This window comes from Entelurus aequoreus, linkage group LG08 (assembly GCF_033978785.1).
Source record: "Entelurus aequoreus isolate RoL-2023_Sb linkage group LG08, RoL_Eaeq_v1.1, whole genome shotgun sequence".
Lineage (NCBI taxonomy): Eukaryota > Metazoa > Chordata > Actinopteri > Syngnathiformes > Syngnathidae > Entelurus > Entelurus aequoreus.
The window spans coordinates 70,873,305-70,887,207 of record NC_084738.1 but is presented as its reverse complement, the minus strand read 5'-3'; the positions used below and the strand labels follow the sequence as shown (position 1 = coordinate 70,887,207).

The following is a 13,903-nucleotide window of genomic DNA, read 5'->3' as shown; positions in this document are numbered from 1 at the left end:
CGTTGTATTTGTGTTGTAAAATATTGGTTGAGAAAAGACCAAAATTTCAATGGTCAAATTAACGTCAGAACCCAACATTGATTAACCGTAGTAAAAAAGCATGTTGTTTCAACGTTGTATTTGTGTTGTAGAATATTGGTTGGGAAAATGACCAAATTTCAGTGGTCAAATCAACCTCACAACCTGACATTGATCAAACGTCGTCAAAAAGCATGTTGTTTCAACGTTGTATTTGTGTTGTAGAATATTGGTTGGGAAAATGACCAAAATTCAATGGTCAAATCAACGTCTCCACCCAACATTGATCAAACGTCGTCAAAAAGCATGTTGTTTCAACGTTGTATTTGTGTTGTAGAATATTGGTTGGGAAAATGACCAAAATTCAATGTTCAAATCAACGTCTCCACCCAACATTGATCAAACGTCGTCAAAAAGCATGTTGTTTCAACGTTGTATTTGTGTTGTGGAATATTGGTTGGGAAAATGACCAAAATTCAATGGTCAAATCAACGTCTCCACCCAACATTGATTAAACGTTGTTAAAAAGCATGTTGATTCAACGTTGTATTTGTGTTCTAAAATATTGGTTGGGAAAATGACCAAATTTCAACGGTCAAGTCAACGTCAAAACTCCACATTGATTAAACGTCGTCAACAAGCATGTTGTTTCAACGTTGTATTTGTGTTGTAAAATATTGGTTGAGAAACGACCAAAATTTCAATGGTCAAATTAACGTCAGAACCCAACATTGATTAACCGTAGTAAAAAAGCATGTTGTTTCAACGTTGTATTTGTGTTGTAGAATATTGGTTGGGAAAATGACCAAATTTCAGTGGTCAAATCAACCTCACAACCTGACATTGATCAAACGTCGTCAAAAAGCATGTTGTTTCAACGTTGTATTTGTGTTGTAAAATATTCGTTGAGAAACGACCAAAATTCAATGGTCAAATTAACGTCAGAACCCAACATTGATTAAAACGTCGTAAAATTGCATGTTGTTTCAACGTTGTATTTGTGTTGTGGAATATTGGTTGGGAAAAGACCAAATTTCAATGGTCAAATTAACGTCACCACCCAACATTTATTAAACGTTGTTAAAAAGCATGTTGTTTCAACGTTGTATTTGTGTTGTAAGATATTGGTTGAGAAATGACCAAAACTCAATGGTCAAATCAACGTTAGAACCCAACATTGATTAATTGTTGACAAAAAGCATGTTATTTCAACGTTGTATTTGTGTTGTAGAATAATATTTGGGAAAATGACCAAATTTCAATGGTCAAATCAACGTCACAACTTGACATTGAATAAACGTTGCCAAAAAGCATGTTGTTTCAACGTTGTATTTGTGTTCTAGAATATTGGTTGGGAAATTACCAAAATTCAATGGTCAAATGAACATCACCATCCATTGATTAAACGTCGTCAAAAAGCATGTTGTTTCAACGTTGTATTTGTGTTGTAGAATATTGGTTGGGAAATGACCACAATTCAATGGTCAAATCAACGTTAGAACTCAACATTGATTAATCATCGACAAAAAGCTTGTTGTTTCAACGTTGTATTTGTGTTGTAGAATAATATTTGGGAAAATGACCAAATTTCAATGGTCAAATCAACGTCACAACTTGACATTGAATAAACGTTGCCAAAAAGCATGTTGTTTCAACGTTGTATTTGTGTTCTAGAATATTGGTTGGGAAATGACCAAAATTCAATGGTCAAATGAACATCACCATCCATTGATTAAACGTCGTCAAAAAGCATGTTGTTTCAACGTTGTATTTGTGTTGTAAAATATGGGTTTGAAAAATGACCAAATTTCAATGGTGAAATCAACGTCACCAACCAACATTGATTAAAACGTCGTAAAATAGCATGTTGTTTCAACGTTGTATTTGTGTTGTGGAATATTGGTTGGGAAACGACCAAATTTCAATGGTCAAATCAACGTCACAACTTGACATTGATTAAACGTCACCAAAAAGAATGTTGCTTCAACGTTGTATTTGTGCTGTAATATATTGGTTGGGAAAATGACCAAAATTCAATGGTCAAATTAACGTCAGAACCCAACATTGATTAAACGTCGTCAAAAAGCATGTTATTTCAATGTTGTATCTGTGTTCTAAAATATTGGTTGGGAAATTACCAAAATTCAATGGTCAAATGAACATCACCATCCATTGATTAAACGTCGTCAAAAAGCATGTTGTTTCAACGTTGTATTTGTGTTGTAAAATATGGGTTTGAAAAATGACCAAATTTCGATGGTGAAATCAACGTCACCAACCAACATTGATTAAACATCGTAAAATAGCATGTTGTTTCAACGTTGTATTTGTGTTGTGGAATATTGGTTGGGAAAATGACCAAATTTCAATGGTCAAATCAACCTCACAACCTGACATTCAAAAACGTCGTCAAAAAGCATGTTGTTTCAACGTTGTATTTGTGTTGTGGAATATTGGTTGGGAAATGACCAAAATTCAATGGTCAAATCAACGTTAGAACCCAACATTGATTAATCGTCGACAAAAAGCATGTTGTTTCAACGTTGTATTTGTGTTGTAAAATATTGGTTGGGAAATTACCAAAATTCAATGGTCAAATCAACGTCACCACCCAACATTGAATAAACGTCGTCAAAAAGCATGTTGTTTCAATGTTGTATCCGTGTTCTAAAATACTGGTTGGCAAAATTACCAAAATTCAATGGTCAAATGAACATCACCATCCATTGATTAAACGTCGTCAAAAAGCATGTTGTTTCAACGTTGTATTTGTGTTGTAAAATATGGGTTTGAAAAATGACCAAATTTAAATGGTGAAATCAACCTCACCAACCAACATTGATTAAAACGTCATAAAATTGCATGTTGTTTCAACGTTGTATTTGTGTTGTGGAATATTGGTTGGGAAAATGACCACATTTCAATGGTCAAATTAACCTCACAACCTGACATTCAAAAACGTCGTCAAAAAGTATGTTGTTTCAACGTTGTATTTGTGTTGTGGAATATTGGTTGGGAAATTACCAAAATTCAATGGTCAAATCAACGTTAGAACCCAACATTGATTAATCGTAGACAAAAAGCATGTTGTTTCAACGTTGTATTTGAGTTGTAGAATAATTGTTGGGAAATGACCAAATTTCAATGGTCAAATCAATGTCACAACTTGACATTGATTAAACGTCGTCAAAAAGCATGTTGTTTCAACGTTGTATTTGTGTTGTGGAATATTGGTTGGGAAATGACCAAAATTCCATGGTCAAATCAACGTTAGAACCCAACATTGATTAAACGTCGTAAAATTGCATGTTGTTTCAACGTTGCATTTGTGTTGTAGAATATTGGTTGGGAAACGACCAAATTTCAATGGTCAAATCAACGTCACAACCTGACATTGATCAAACGTCGCCAAAAAGCATGTTGTTTCAACGTTGTATTTGTGTTGTAATATATTGGTTGTTAAAATGACCAAAATTCAATTGTCAATTGAACATCACCACTCAACATTGATTAACCGTAGTAAAAAAGTTCTCACCTTGTTTTCATGTCCTGTGCCTGCTGGGCTCGTGTGTTCACTATCTTATTTAAAGGCATTTTATTTCTTAAATAGTTCTTTAAGAAACATATGTTTCATGTATCATCACATTTTCCGTTTCAAATGAATTTGTTGTGGACGCCTTTATTTTGAAATGCACGTAAATACATTTTGGTGCCGATGGCAAAATAACACTAGTCGGGACTGTTTGTGTTATTTTTTTGGGGGCTGGAGCGGGATCAAGCTCACCTTTGGCGCTCACCAGGCTGCGGTTGTAGCCGACTGGACTGAAGTACTCGAACACGAACACCGTCACGGCCACCACCGTCAGGCACATCACGAACATCATGACCCACACGGCCGGACTGTAGGGTTCTGCAGGGCGGGACAAAGGCCAGTCACCGGCGGTTTTTAAAAAAAGTAGGCCATCCCGGGAGAAAGAGGGAACAGGAATCAAACGTCTCACCGAGGAAGGCGGACGGGGAGACGGTGCCGTTGCTGCGCGCCACCATGACGCTGATGCCCGTCTCCACAAACGGCACGGAGAAGTCGATGATCTCCGAGCGCTCCTCGTTGATGGTGAGGGAGCCGATGGCCATGTCGGCGCGTCTGTAGAACACCTGGAAAGAGGTCCGGAGTTCAGTCTTTTTAGGAGGTGTCCATTTGTCCATGTTACACGTGTTTTATTGAGGGCCACTACGCAATTATAGCGGCCTTCAGACTTAGAATAACCTTGTTACACAATTTACATCGTCAACTGTTTTTGATTATTATATACACTATATTGCCAAAAGTATTTGGCCACCTGCCTTGACTACGGATGATACTCGAAACCGGTTTTCCCGGTTGTTTGATAAGAAAAGAACCGAGTCCTCGGACTCGAATCCCTTTTTGAGAACCGGTACCCGTTATCGAGACCACTATAGTAAAGGAAAAGAGTTGATTCTTTATTCGAATCCCGTCCCGAGCAGAAATGCTCCGTGGGACATCACAAGAAATGACGTCACGTAGCTCAGTCATTAGGCACAGATAGCGAAAGCAGGAAAACAATGGACGGGAAAAAGCGCTACAAAGTGTAATAAAGTTAAAAACAAAAGCTATAATCCATCAAATAACTTTACTGAGAGATTTGAGCAGGGTAAAACACATGACGAACACTTTTACGACCAACCGGAAACATAGCAACCAGGCTAGCAACGCACCTCGTTTACGGCAGCTGTCGCAACGTTCTTAAAGCAACCGCAGCACATACATATATATATACAACATATCTCCCTTTTTTAACTTTTGTTTTTCTTTCCTTGTAAACAAAACAAAATCACACTGTAGATGTGTTGTCGGTCTAATTATAAATAATGCAGACGAGGAGTGTTGGCGGAGTTCTTGACGTTTACTTTCACAGCGTGGCAACATGCAACACTTTTCGGGGCTACCGCGCATGCTCGTAACTCCCGTTGCATGCTGGGTAGTGTAGTTGTTATATTCTCTAGCTCATAACATTTTTTCCCCCTATAAAGAAATAATGTTAACTCAATAAAGTGTATTTCTTTTTTTAGCTTTAACTTTTCATTTTTTTAGCATTGTAACCACATTTGCAAACAACTTTTCTCTTCATAGAATTTTCTTTCAATAAAGAAATAAAGTGCAAAAATGTCAAAGCATCATAACAAACAGTTATGTTCCAATAGCAGCAGAAGTGCACTTTTTGGAGAGCTGTATTATTTTCAGTTTTGTGCCCAAGGGACTGATTTTATTTAACACTATATTATTATTTATACACCTATAGTGATCACAGAGACAGGTTGTTTTTGTGTTACTGTATATATTTGTTTCTGTGAAAAATCCCACTTAATATACTTTGGGTAACAACCGTCAATATTTATTTATTTTACTTTATTTTTTTAGGTGGGTAACTGTCAATATTTATTTATTTATTAGATTTTATTTTTTTATTATATAATAAAAGTGAGCTTTTGTTATACCAAATATTGTGTTTTTTTGTCCATATACAACAACCTATCTGGACTCGATAAGAGAATCGATAAGGAATCGGTTCGATAAGAGGATTCGATAATAGGCTCGAACTCGATAATTCCTTATCAAACATCATCCCTAGCCTTGACTCACATATGAACTTGAAGTGCCCATCCCATTCCTAACCCATAGGGTTGAATATGACCTTTTGCAGCTATTACAGCTTCAACTCTTCTGGGAAGGCTGTCCACAAGGTTGCCGAGTGTGTACAGCAGGGTTTCCCACACATTCATTTATTTGTGGCGGCCCGCCACGAAATAATTACGTCCGCCACAAATAAAAAAATATTTTAATTTTTTTTAATTTTTTTGTGTCCTCTCCAGCTTCTCAGGCAAATCATATAGTTGATGTAGATGCCCGTATCGGCTGTTCAGGTTTACTTTACAAAAGAGAAGTGTAGGATACTTCTCTTGTTGCCTTATTTGTATTTGACATTATTAAATGTATTTATATTAGAAACACAACATGTGTATATAACAAAGGGTGCAAAGTCTGCAGGCAGTAGGAAACACATGGTTAAGTGTAGGGAGTAAAACTGATGGCAGTCTAAAGTTCAAGATTTTTGGAGCTCTTTGTTCAGTGGATCAGATGTTTGATGAAGCTCTGTGTCTATCTACCACAACTACTGTTTATTTGTTACTGACTGTGGAAGGACACCTCTGCCTCTGTTTCACTTTATGTTGCTGGTAAATAATATGGTTGTAGTGGTAGGCTAAAGTTAAATTATTTAGTATGCACTAATTAAAGGGGCAGAGATTTAAGAGACATTTTAGCTTTTATATTTTATAAGATATATTTTTTGTAAGAACCACAATTAATAAATATATTTCAGTGAATAACTTATTGTTCAAATCTGTATATAAATATGTACATAAAGTGTTGTAATCATATTGTAAAATGGATGGATGGATGGATGGATGGACGTTTAAGACAAAACTGTTATTATTAATTAGTAAGTATACATTTTTTGAGCCTTTTTAGAGAAAATCAAATCATTGTCGTAAATTATGCAAATTATTCGATGATGTGATGGTGACCACGCCCATAGCCACGCCCCCACCGCCACAGGTATCTTGGCAGTTTATGGGAAACACTGTACAGGGTTTCCCGCAGCGCTTTGTTTTTAATGCGGCCGCCTTAACAACAAAGAGCCCCCGCCTAAACTAAAGTATTAAAAAATATATATATATATTATTTATTTTTATTTTTATTTTTTTGTCCTGTCCAGCTTATCAGGCACATCATATAGTTGATGTATATGCCCATAGGCTTCCCAAATGCTGTAATACATTAAGCATGATGAGTTGAGCATATGTCCGCATGTGGCCCCACTTTTAACTCTTTTTTTCAAACGCTTACTGCAAACGCCTATTTACTAGCCTTTTTTTTTTTTATCTTATGTTGTATTTTTCCATTGTATAATGTTTGGTAATGCATGTATTCTTTGTATTTTAATTTTGTATGCTCCTATATGGACCCCAGTAAGACTACCAGTCGCCTTGGCGTCAGCTAATGGGGATCCATTCAATAAACAATAAACAGTAAGTCATTAATTTGACTTAGTCATTATTTTGACTTAGTAAATATTGACTCACTAAGACAAAATAATGACTAAGTCAAATTAATGACTGTGAATGTCATTATTTTGTCTTAGTAAGTCAATATTTACTTATATATATATATCGATATTTTTCCCTTAAAGGCCTACTGAAATGATTTTTTTTTATTTAAACGGGGATAGCAGATCCATTCTATGTGTCATACTTGATCATTTCACGATATTGCCATATTTTTGCTGAAAGGATTTAGTAGAGAACATTGACGATAAAGTTTGCAACTTTTGGTCGCTGATAAAAAAAAGCCTGGCCTGTACCGGAAGTAGCGTGACGTCCCAGGTTGAAAGGCTCCTCGCATTTCCCCATTGTTTACATCAGCAGCGAGAGCGATTCGGTCCGCTACATTATTTTAATTGGCCCGCCACATCATTTAAAGCGTACCTTCATTTTATTTTATGTAGTCCGTCACATTATTTCACGTGGAACGCCCCATCATTTAAGTGTGGCCCTGAACATCATTTGAGGTGGCCCGCTGCATCATTTTATTCGCCTGCCACTTTATTTTATGTGGCCCGCCACGTCATTTAAACCGAATCCTGGCGTCATTTTATGTGGTCTGCCACATTATTGTAAGTGGCCCGTCACAAAATATTTAAAGCAAACCCCCACATTATTTTATGTGGTCCACCACATTATTTAAAGCGGACACCCAGGTCATTTTACGTGGCCCGCCATATCATTTAACGCGGACCCCACGTAATTTTATGTGGTCCGCTACATTATTTCAAGTGGCCTGCCAAGTCATTTAAAGCAGACCCCTACATCATTTTATGTGGTCCGCTACATTATTTTAATTGGCCCGCCACATCATTTAAAGCGTACCTTCATTTTATTTTATGTAGTCCGTCACATTATTTCACGTGGAACGCCCCATCATTTGAGGTGGCCCGCTGCATCATTTTATTCGCCTGCCACATTATTTTATGTGGCCCGCCACATCATTTAAACCGAATCCTGGGGTCATTTTACGTGGTCCGCCATATCATTTTAAGTGGCCCGCCATATCATTTAAAGCGGACCCCACGTAATTTTATGTGGGCCGCTACATCATTTTATGTGGCCCGCTACATCATTTAAAGCGGACCCCCACGTAATTTTATGTGGTCCGCTACATTATTTTAAGTGGGCCACCATATCATTTAAAGCGGACCCCACGTAATTTTATGTGGGCCGCTACATCATTTAAAGCGGACCCCCACGTAATTTTATGTGGTCCGCTACATTATTTTAAGTGGGCCACAATATCATTTAAAGTGGACCCCCATGTCATTTTATGTGGTTCGCCACATCATTTTATGTGGCCCGCTACATCATTTAAAGCGGACCCCCCGGTAATTTTATGTGGTCCGCTACATTATTTTAAGTGGGCCACCATATCATTTAAAGTGGACCCCATGTCATTTTATGTGGTTCGCCACTTCATTTTATGTGGCCCGCTACATCATTTAAAGCGGACCCCCACGTAATTTTATGTGGTCCGCTACATTATTTTAAGTGGGCCACCATATCATTTAAAGTGGACCCCCATGTCATTTTATGTGGTTCGCCACATCATTTTATGTGGCCCGCTACATCATTTAAAGCGGACCCCCACGTAATTTTATGTGGTCCGCTACATTATTTTAAGTGGGCCGCCATATCATTTAAAGTGGACCCCCATGTCATTTTATGTGGTTCGCCACATCATTTTATGTGGCCCGCTACATCATTTAAAGCGGACCCCCACGTAATTTTATGTGGTCCGCTACATTATTTTAAGTGGGCCGCCATATCATTTAAAGTGGACCCCCATGTCATTTTATGTGGTCCGCCACATCATTTAAACCGAATCCTGGCGTCATTTTATGTGGTCCGCCACATTATTCTAAGTGGCCCGTCACAAAATATTTAAAGCAAACCCCCACATTATTTTATGTGGTCCACCACATTATTTAAAGCAGACACCCAGGTCATTTTACGTGGTCCGCCATATCATTTAAAGCGGACCCCACGTAATTTTATGTGGGCCGCTACATCATTTTACGTGGCCCGCTACATCATTTAAAGCGGACCCCCACGTAATTTTATGTGGTCCGCTACATTATTTTAAGTGGGCCGCCATATATTTAAAGTGGACCCCCATGTCATTTTATGTGGTTCGCCACATCATTTTATGTGGCCCGCCACATCATTTGAAGCAGACCCCCACGTAATTTTATGTGGTTTGCTACATTATTTCAAGTGGCCCGCCACATCGTTTAAAGCAGACCCCCATGTCATTTTATGCAATTCGCTATATTGTTTTAAGCGGCCCGCTACATCGTTTAAAGCGGACCTTCAGGTCATTTTATGTGGCCCGCCACATCATTTAAAGCGGAAGTCGACGTCATTTAACGTGGTCCAACACACTATTTTAAGTGGCCTGCCACATCATTTAAAGCAAACCCCCACTTATATTGTGTGGTCCACCACATCATTTAATGCGGGCACCCACGCCTGCCACATCGTTTAAAGCAGACCTTCAGGTAATTTTATGTGGTCCGCCACAACATTTTATGTGGCCTGCCACATCATTTAAAGCGGACCCCCACATCATTTTATGTGGTCCACCACATTATTTTATGTGGCCCGCCACATCGTTTAAAGCGGACCTTCGGGTAATTTTATGTGGTCCGCCACATCATTTTACGTCATTTAAAGTGGACCCCCACATAATTTTATGTGGCCCGCCAAGTCATTTAAAGCGGACCCCCATGTAATTTTATGTGGTCTGCTACATTATTTTAATTGGCCCGCCACATCATTTAAAGCGTACCTTCATTTTATTTTATGTAGTCCGTCACATTATTTCATGTGGAACGCCCCATCATTTAAGTGTGGCCCTGAACATCATTTGAGGTGGCCCGCTGCATCATTTTATTCGCCTGCCACTTTATTTTATGTGGCCCGCCACGTCATTTAAACCGAATCCTGGTGTCATTTTATGTGGTCCGCCACATTATTCTAAGTGGCCCGTCACAAAATATTTAAAGCAAACCCCCACATTATTTTATGTGGTCCACCACATTATTTAAAGCGGACACCCAGGTCATTTTACGTGGTCCGCCATATCATTTTAAGTGGCCCGCCATATCATTTAAAGCGGACCCCACGTAATTTTATGTGGTCCGCTACATTATTTCAATTGGCCTGCCACATCATTTAAAGCAGACCCCTACATCATTTTATGTGGTCCGCTACATTATTTTAATTGGCCCGCCAAATCATTTAAAGCGTACCTTCATTTTATTTTATGTAGTCCGTCACATTATTTCATGTGGAACGCCTCATCATTTAAGAGTGGCCCTGAACATCATTTGAGGTGGCCCGCTGCATCATTTTATTCGCCTGCCACATTATTTTACGTGGCCCGCCACATCATTTAAACCGAATCCTGGCGTCATTTTATGTGGTCCGCCACATTATTTCAAGTGGCCTGCCACATCATTTAAAGCAGACCCCTACGTCATTTTATGTGGTCCGCTCCATTATTTTAATTGGCCCGCCACATCATTTAAAGCGTACCTTCATTTTATTTTATGTAGTCCGTCACATTATTTCACGTGGAACGCCCCATCATTTAAGTGTGGCCCTGAACATCATTTGATGTGGCCCGCTGCATCATTTTATTCGCCTGCCACTTTATTTTATGTGGCCCGCCACATCATTTAAACCGAATCCTGGCGTCATTTTATGTGGTCCGCCACATTATTCTAAGTGGCCCGTCAAGCAAACCCCCACATAATTTTATGTGGTCCACCACATTATTTAAAGTGGCCTGCCACATCCTTTTAAAGCAGACCCCTACGTCATTTTATGTGGCCGGCTATATTATTTTAAATGGCCCGCCACATCATTTAAAGCAGGCCTTCAAGTCATTTTACGTGGCGGGCCACTTAAATAAAGTGGCGGAAATCAAAATAATTTTGTGGACTGTATAAAATTAAGTGCAGGGCCATCAAAATGATGTGGTGGACCACGTAAAATGATGTGACGGGCTACTTGAAATGATGTGTCGGGCCACATTATATGACGTGGCATTCCACATTAAACAACGTAAAATGATGTGGCAGACTACATCAAATAAATTGGCGAGCCATGAAATGACGTGGCGGACCACAAAAATTAAAGCGGCAGGCCAATAAAATGATGCAGCAGGCCACATCAAATGATGAGGAGGGTCACGTTAAAATGATGGGGCGTTCCATATGAAATAATGTGAAGGACTACATAAAATAAAGTGGCGGGCCATTAAAATGAAGCGGCAGGACATATTAAAATGATGTGAAAGGGGCGACTTAAAATGATATGGCGGGCCACTAGAAATAAAGTGACGGAAATAAAAAATAATTTTGTGGACTGTGTAAAATAAAGTGCAGGGCCATGAAAATGATGTGGCGGGCCACTTGAAATAAAGTGGCGGAAATAAAAAATAATTTTGTGGACTGTATAAAATAAAGTGCAGGGCCATAAAAATGATGTGGTAGACCCCGTAAAATGATGTGACGGGCTACTTGAAATGATGTGTCGGGCCACATTATATGATGTGGCATTCCACATTAAACAACGTAAAATGATGTGGCAGACTACATCAAATTAATTGGCGAGCCATGAAATGATGTGGCGGACCACAAAAATTAAATCGGCAGGCCAATAAAATGATGCAGAAGGCCACATCAAATGATGAGGAAGGTCACGTTAAAATGATGGGGCGTTCCATATGAAATAATGTGAAGGACTACATAAAATAAAGTGGCGGGCCATTAAAATGAAGCGGCAGGACATATTAAATGATGTGAAAGGGGCGACTTAAAATGATATGGCGGGCCACTAGAAATAAAGTGGCGGAAATAAAAAATAATTTTGTGGACTGTGTAAAATAAAGTGCAGGGCCATGAAAATTATGTGGCGGGCCACTTGAAATAAAGTGGCGGAAATAAAAATAATTTTGTGGACTGTATAAAATAAAGTGCAGGGACATCAAAATGATGTGGCAGACCACGTAAAATGATGTGACGGGCTACTTGAAATGATGTGTCGGGCCGCATTATATGATGTGGCATTCCACTTTAAACAACGTGGCGGACCACAAAAAATGATGTGGCAGACTACATCAAATAAATTGACGAGCCATGAAATGACGTGGCGGACCACAAAAAATAAATCGGCAGGCCAATGAAATGATGCAGCGGGCCACCTCAAATGATGTTCAGGGCCACATTAAAATGATGAGGCGTTGTACATGAAATAATGTGACGGACCACATAAAATGACTTGGCGGGGCAAATATATGACGTGGCGGGCCGATTACAATAAATAGACGGGCCACTTTAAATGATGTGGCGGGCCAGGTTCAGCCCGGGGGCCTTGAGTTTGACACTTGTGCTTTCTAGCCTTTTTTTAGACCTGGTTTTGTGCAGTGACAACAGACACGGGCCTTCCCTAAAGTAGGAAGCATACATTTGTCAAGCATGTGTGAAGGTGGAGAATTTAAAGGTGCACTAACACCACCCAAAAACGGGACGTTTGTGCTCCTGAAAAGCGGCAACTTGGCGGCAGGGAACAGTTTTGTGGTGGCGGAATAGCAGGAGCAGGTGCGCCTCTCCTGAAGAACACCTGCTCGTGCAGCCTCCTTTTTACATTGCAGCTGTTTGATGTGCACGTGTGTGTGTGTGTGCGCATGTGTGTGTGTGTGTGCGTGTGTGTGTGTGTGTGTGTGTGTGTGTGTGTGTGTGTGTGTGTGTGTGTGTGTGTGTGCCGTCACACCATTGACCCACTTTAGAGTCCATCAAAGAGACGCCACAGCAGCGAGGCAGGAGGATGTTAGCAGATCAACCGCCGTGCAACAAAACCAGAACAACATCACGTACATATTGTCAACATTTTATGGGGGCTTTTTAAACTAGTTGCTATGGCAACACACGATGAATAAATATCAGTTCATATCGATTGGCTTGGACCGAGCTGGTGAAAATGTCTGCTTTGTCGGGCCTCAAATGTCATCGTTTCATCCAAAATAAGGTTACGTTTTTATTTCAATAAAATGTATATTGATAAATATACTTGATTTTTTTTTTTAAGTGGAGTTTTGTATTTATATATGAACGACCTAATTCTAATTCTAACTCTATCATTATTATTATTATATTAATAAATAGTCTGCCTGAAAAACAGCCTTGACCCTGTAATAATGTATTTTTATATCAACTATCTTAAAATTTTAATTAATTAAATTATCGTCATCATTAATATTTTAATTAGTTAAATAATTCTCGACCCTGTGAATATACATTTTACATTATTTACTACATAAATATTATCATTAAATTATCATTTGTTCAATAATTATTTTGTCTGACAAATCATCCTTGATCCTGCAATTATGTATTTTTTCCTATTAATGATCTTATAATTGTAATTATTTAACATTTTCCTAATCATCATTGAGAAATTTGTGATTAAGGGCTATATAAATAATATTTGATTGATTGTTGGTTATCTTATTATTAGGACTATTAACTGAAGACTTATTCTCACTGAAAAAACATCCTTGACCCTGTAATTATGTTTTTATATAAGTTAAGTTAAATTAAATTAAATTAAAATAAATTAAAATACATTGTTTTAGGGCTATATAAATAAACATTGATTGATTGATTGATTGATTGATTGATTGAATTAA

The 13,903-nt window shown here is 38.5% G+C and overlaps 1 pseudogene; it reads right to left on the bottom strand.

The window, feature by feature from the left end:
• Positions 1-13,903, bottom strand: part of LOC133656269 (glutamate receptor ionotropic, NMDA 2C-like) — a 181,251-nt pseudogene that overhangs the window by 43,341 nt on the left and 124,007 nt on the right.